Source organism: Paramormyrops kingsleyae, chromosome 24 (assembly GCF_048594095.1).
Source record: "Paramormyrops kingsleyae isolate MSU_618 chromosome 24, PKINGS_0.4, whole genome shotgun sequence".
Classification (NCBI taxonomy): domain Eukaryota; kingdom Metazoa; phylum Chordata; class Actinopteri; order Osteoglossiformes; family Mormyridae; genus Paramormyrops; species Paramormyrops kingsleyae.
In genome coordinates this window covers 23,706,721-23,713,848 of record NC_132820.1, presented here as the reverse complement: position 1 = coordinate 23,713,848, position 7,128 = coordinate 23,706,721, and positions in this window count along the sequence as shown.

Genomic DNA, 7,128 nt, shown 5'->3' with positions numbered 1-7,128 from the left:
TGCTTAATATATGCGGAAAGGCGTTAGGACAGTTGTGATACCCTTTTCTTTGCAGCTCCTGGTAACGCCCACTCCACTGTAGACCAATGGTACTGGATGTATATTTGCATAGCATGACTTTTGACTTAATAGATTTTTTTTTTCAATCCACCGCGATTGTGATGAATAGGGCAAGAGAATAAAAACCACAGAAATGCCACTTGTGTGCTTGCCAATGACTAAATGAGATTAATTAGCCTATATGGTTTGACTTAAGGCAGCACTAGGTGGGAAAGAAAAGGCTATGGAAAATCAATATATATTTTTTTTCTCCTTTTCTAAGCCTGGGCTCTCTAGGTAAAGTATCCAGATCACAAGCACCACTACACTTAAGACTGCAGCACAAATACACCACTCAGACCAACTAGCATACACAAGTAGCAAAATGTGGTGAAGACTAATATCAGTACCATACCATCCTCAGTCGTGGTGGGTTTCAAAAATTAAGCTTAATTAAAATCTGAATATTAAATGAGCAAAATGATTTTATTTGTTCTTCCATCACAAGTTGTGGTCTAAAAGCAATAAGGCCACCACCCATTCTGGCTGCTTTAGCTGAAACACACTCCAACCATTACCAGAGCTCTCACCTTTTCGCAGCCCTGTTAAATAATTGTTATGCTGTTGAACACAGGCAAGTTCCGTAATCTGTGTTTGGTGGCTGGTGTTATACATTTCACACACATTAATACCACAAGCAGTTCATAGACGAACTTAACTGGTTCTTTCTTATACAAATACAAAAAACCTATTAGTCATGCTTAAATGAGAAAAGGCAATGTTGGTCTAAGTCTTTCTTATTATGGTGGGTTAGTAAAACACAGCAGCTGAATGCCCAAATGAGTTCAAATGAGTGCATATTAAAATGGGGCAGACATGGGCCACCCATTTTGTACTTGTGTGCCACCCATATTGGCTTGCAATCCAGGAAGAGGTGGCGACTTACTGACTTAACAGTCTATGTTGTCAACTGAACACTATAAGAGTTTTAAGAAATATTAACACTGTAAAAACAACACTCACTGCACACTGTAAAGTATTATAGGTAACACTGAATGCTGTGGGCCAATATAAACAGTATGCAGTGTTAATTTAACACTGGCACATTTGCTGTGTAAAGTATTTTAGAACAATTTTACCCAGAGCAGCTATGGTCTGCTAGCGCAGTGCTATGCTAACTGATGCGAACTGTAACAAGTATTATCTTTGGGGAAGCATGGCAAGACAGCATGAGACAAGGGGTTTTCTAGTTGCATTTTACAAATGCAATACTACTTAGATACTGTATAGATATTGTATATAGCATATAGTACTGTATATAGTATTGTGCTGTACAATATAGATGTATTGAAATTGATTGACTGTACTCATATTTAAACCCTGCTGATCATACACACATATAATGCACACGATTATATTCCACTATTCAAATTGTTTTCTACTTGACTACTTTTGCAACATTTGCACAATTTCTGGATGTCTAAAATACCTATTGTATGCTTTCTGTGTTTAGAGTTGATATTTGTAATTTATTTATAAAAGTTCTTGTACTCAAGCAACAGGGCCCATGTGTTCTGTGTGGCTCAGTGGGTTAAGCCTGTGTGCCAATAATCACAAGGTCACTGGTTCAACTCCAGTTTCAGCATGTCTGTGGGTCCTTGAGCAAGGCCCTTAACCCCCAGCTTCCTGGGCACAGCCATGAGTGGCTGCCCTTCATGGACAACTTACTTACAAAGAGCAAGTTGAGGGAGACATAAAAGGCAGAATATTACAATGTAAACCCTGGAATTTGACAGGTATAAACTGTTTTTATAGCAACATAAATATGTTAATTAGACAGTTATAAACCGTAAAAAAAACAATTAAAATCCATAAAATATACAGTACAGTGGGTGCAGTCCTGTAAAACCAATAACGTTGCTACCGTATTTTTGACGGTAAAGTTCTGGCAACCACAGCTGCCAGTTTTTTACCGTAAAATTTACGGTTTATTTTTTACAGTGTAGGCAGACTCATCTCCCCCCGAGATAAGCCCTATGACAGTGGTGTCGTCAGCGAACTTGACAATGTTGTTACTGTGGTGGACAGGAATGCAATCGTGGGTGTATAGGGTATAGAGCAGGGGGCTCAGCACACAGCCCTGTGGAGAGCCAGTGCTCATGCTGATGGGTGTGGAGTAGTAGGGGCCCACTCTAACCCTCTGAGTGCAGTCAGTCAGGAAGTCCTTAATCCAACGACAGGTGGAGTGTGGAAGTCCTATGTCTTTCAGTTTGGTTATCAGAGTGTGGGGGAGGATCGTATTGAACGCAGAGCTGAAATCTATGAAGAGCAGCCGTGCATAGCTTCCCTGCAGCTCCGGGTGAGACAAAACAGTATGGAGAACAGTGGTCACAGCGTCTTCCGTAGACCTGTTTGCTCTGTAGGCAAACTGGTGTGGGTCAAACATAGGAGGAATGAATGACATGATGTGGTTCCTGACTACCTGTAGCTTCTCAAAGCACTTCATAACCACGGGAGTCAGTGCAACTGGCCTGTAGTCATTAAGACTGGTGATGGTCTGTTTCTTGGCCAGAGGCACTATGATAGAGGATTTCAGGCAGAGCGGTACAGTGGACTGGGACAGAGACCGGTTGAATATCCTGGTGAAGACCCCAGCCAGTTGGTCTGCACAATCCTTCAGCACGCGTCCCAAGATGCCGTCGGGTCCAGCTGCCTTCCGTGGGTTGACAGTCTTCAGCGTGTGTCTCACCTCGTGCTCCCCTACTGTGAAGATGGGGTTATTGTTGGTTTCTGAATGGAGTCCGTCTGTCTCTGGGTGGTCCACCTCGAACCGGGCAAAGTAGTGATTGAGTTCCTCCACCAGCGCTAGATCACCCCCCACATCACCGGTACTGGTCCTATAGCTGGTCATATGCTGGACACCCATCCACACCTGCCTGCTGTTATTGCTGTCCAGATGTTCCTCAATCTTCCTCTTATAATCTGAGCTGGCCGTCCGGTTGGGGTCTGGGCTGGTGGGCTTCTCGGCTGCTGCGGGGTCCGGGGTGGTCTTCTTGTCCCCACACCAGAGGAAAAAAAAGGGATCCATCTCTCGGGTCTGGTGGCGGATTGCCCCTCTGGGGGTGGTGGTGCCCGGATCTCGGAGTATAGAGTATATATGGGGAGTGTGAGTGTGTGTACGGCGTTCATTTCTGTGTGTCTTCATATTGGGCGAATGGGTGAACATTTGTTTATGTGTGCATGATGGTGGGAACATATGCTTGTGTATGTGAGCGCCTGTTTGTCTAAATGCATGTGTCAGGTTGGGTCTTAGACTCCACCTGAAATAACATCTCAGGCTCTATTGCCCCCCGCCACACTCCCTGCCGGTGGATGAGGCCCCAGCTGCCAATGTGTTGGTGGTTCTCGATGTCCGGGGCTGGATGCTCTGGTGTGTGCTGGCTCACTCTCGGCGGTTGCCTGTCGGGGCCTGGTCCTTCCGGCTTGGTCGGGGCCCCGGCTGGGGGGTGGGAGGGCCCTTGGACCTCTGGGTAGTCTGCCCTGGTGTGGCCGGCCGCCGACGGAGCCTGCATGCTCGCCGCCACGGCGCCCTGGGGCTCCTGCGATGTGGCTGCCGGATGGCCCCCCTCCGGAGCGCTCCTCTGCCCTTTTCTGGGTGGGGGCTGCAATTGTCCCTGCGGTGGTCCTCCTGGGGTTCTCGTGCCCTGGGGGGCCTCTGGATGTCTGGGGCCCGGGTCTCCTCCGTGTCGGCTTCATGTCCTGGGTGGGCGGGGCTGTGGCTCCCCACACACACTACTAGACATTTACATGGAGAAACCTTAGGAACACCAGCGCGGCGACACACACAGGTGTGCACACAGGTGCTCACGGACACGTGCTCACGGACACACACTATCTTGATCGACTGTTGCTTCTGGGCATGTGTTGTAATGCTGGTTGTGTGTGCTGTTCAACAACATTTAACGTTTGATGGTCGTTGTGATTAGTACAGATGTTGTAGACTCACCTAAAGGATTATTAGGAACACCTGTTCAATTTCTCATTAATGCAATTATCTAATCAACCAATCACATGGCAGTTGCTTCAATGCATTTAGGGGTGTGGTCCTGGTCAAGACAATCTCCTGAACTCCAAACTGCATGTCAGAATGGGAAAGAAAGGTGATTTAAGCAATTTTGAACGTGGCATGGTTGTTGGTGCCAGACGGGCCGGTCTGAGTATTTCACAATCTGCTCAGTTACTGGGATTTTCACGCACAACCATTTCTAGGGTTTACAAAGAATGGTGTGCAAAGGGAAAAACATCCAGTATGCGGCAGTCCTGTGGGCGAAAATGCCTTGTTGATGCTAGAGGTCAGAGGAGAATGGGCCGACTGATTCAAGCTGATAGAAGAGCAACTTTGACTGAAATAACCAGTCGTTACAACCGAGGTATGCAGCAAAGCATTTGTGAAGCCACAACACGCACAACTTTGAGGCGGGTGGGCTACAACAGCAGAAGACCCCACCGGGTACCACTCATCTCCACTACAAATAGGAAACAGAGGCTACAATTTGCACGAGCTCACCAAAATTGGACAGTTGAAGACTGGAAAAATTGTTGCCTGGTCTGATGAGTCTCGATTTCTGTTGAGACATTCAATTGGTAGAGTCAGAATTTGGCATAAACAGAATGAGAACATGGATCCATCATGCCTTGTTACCACTGTGCAGGCTGGTGGTGGTGGTGTAATGGTGTGGGGGATGTTTTCTTGGCACACTTTAGGCCCCTTAGTGCCAATTGGGCATCGTTTAAATGCCACGGCCTACCTGAGCATTGTTTCTGACCATGTCCATCCCTTTATGACCACCATGTACCCATCCTCTGATGGCTACTTCCAGCAGGATAATGCATCATGTCACAAAGCTCGAATCATTTCAAATTGGTTTCTAGAACATGACAATGAGTTCACTGTACTAATATGGCCCCCACAGTCACCAGATCTCAACCCAATAGAGCATCTTTGGGATGTGGTGGAACGGGAGCTTCGTGCCCTGGATGTGCATCCCACAAATCTCCATCAACTGTAAGATGCTATCCTATCAATATGGGCCAACATTTCTAAAGAATGCTTTCAGCACCTTGTTGAATCAATGGTATGTAGAATTAAGGCAGTTCAGAAGGTGAAAGGGGGTCAAACACCGTATTAGTATGGTGTTCCTAATAATCCTTTAGGTGAGTGTATGTTGTCTTTCTCTTGTTAGCAGACATGGAAGCAGATTATCTGTTTTGTTTTTTTTCTTTTCTCCCTTTCTTTCCCCTCTCTCTCCCTCCCTCTCTTCCCCCCTTCTTCTCCTTTGTTCCCCCCCCCTTCTTTCGAGGAAGTAAATAAAAATAAAAAATAAATAAATAATAAAATAAATAAATAAATACAAATAAAGTAGTCCTCCGCAGAGGCGGGGTGGAGGAGGGAATATTTATAAAAAAAAATAAAAAAATAAAATAGAAAAAAATTACCATGCGAATGCGATCTGAATACGCGCTAATGTGGCTATTTAGAATGTGAATAGCGATCTTCGGGTGACAGCGGTACTACACGCCCCCGATGCAGGTAAAACAAAGTAAGGTGACATGGTTTACTTTTTTGCCAATTTAACCTAATTTTAAAAAGTTTAATACTTCCAACAATGGACATTTTGAAAAGAATGCAGATTACAGATTTAGTCAGCATTTTTTTCATGTTTCTATAATAAGATTTCAGCGAGTTATGAACTGAAATACACAAGAAAGATCGTGGCATTGCCAACGATGCTGTCGACTCCAGAGGGTTAGAGGTCTTAACTTTTTAATAGCATGCATATAAGGTGACATTTTAATTGTTTTATTGACCATATAATTGTAATTAGGTTTAAATGGTGTATAATTGTATTCTTAGGGTAACAGCTTGCAGCAACATACTGGAAAAAATAAAAGAACTATGAACTAGTTCATTTGGAACCTGCGAACTTAGTTAAAAAAAATTGAATTATGAACTATGAACTGAACTAGTTCATTTTAAAATGTGTGAACTGAACTTTGAACTAGTTCATGTAGAAAATGAACTTTCCCAACACTGGGAACTGCCTGCATACTCTCGCTACATGAGGCTGGGCATTGTCTTGCACCAGGAGGAACCCAGGACCCACTGCACCAGCGTAGGGTCTGACAATGGGTCCAAGGATTTCATCCTGATACCTAATGGCAGTCAAGGTGCCGTTGTCTAGCCTGTAGGGGTCTGTGTGTCCCTCCATGGATATGCCTCCCCAGACCATCACTGACCCCCCACCAAAATGGTCTTGCTGAACAATGTCACAGGCAGCATAATGTTCTCCGCAGCTTCTCCAGGCCCTATCACTTCTGTCACATGTGCTCAGGGTGAACCTGCTCTCATCTGTGAAAAGCACAGGGCGCCAGTGGTGGACCTGCCATTTCTGGTATTCTATGGCAAATGCCCATCGAGCTCCACGGTCCTGGGCAGTGAACACAGGGCCCACTAGAGGACGTCGGAGAGGTTCGTGACCTAGAGGAGAGACTGGCTCTCATCCAACATAACAATGAGTTAAAGGAGAGAGTTAATACGCCTTCTAGGGAGACTGTGTGTACGTCACAAGCGGGGAGGGGGGAGAAAGAAGAACAGGTAGGTCGAGAGAGCTGGGTGAACGTAGGTCGTAGACGTAGAAAAGAGCGTATACAATTCACAGAGGCGGCATCACCTGAAGTAACGGTGTCTAACCGCTTTCAGGTGCTTTCAGCTTTAGAGCCGGAAGAGACTGGGGAGGCAGGTCGGCCCTTGGGCACCAAGGAGCCGCCGAACCCCAGTAGGAGGGAGGTTGTGGTAGTAGGAGATTCAATTATAAGAGGTGTAGATAGTTATGTGTGCACCCGTGATAGAGGGTCCTGTACGGTGTCTTGCCTGCCTGGTGCCCAGGTAGGGGACCTTCCAGATCGAGTGGACAGGCTTTTGGCCCCAGCCGGGGTGGATCCAGTGGTCGTGGTGCATGTTGGCACCAATGACATAGGAAAGGGCAGGAGGGCTGTTCTGCAAGATAAATTTACAGAAGTTGCGGATAA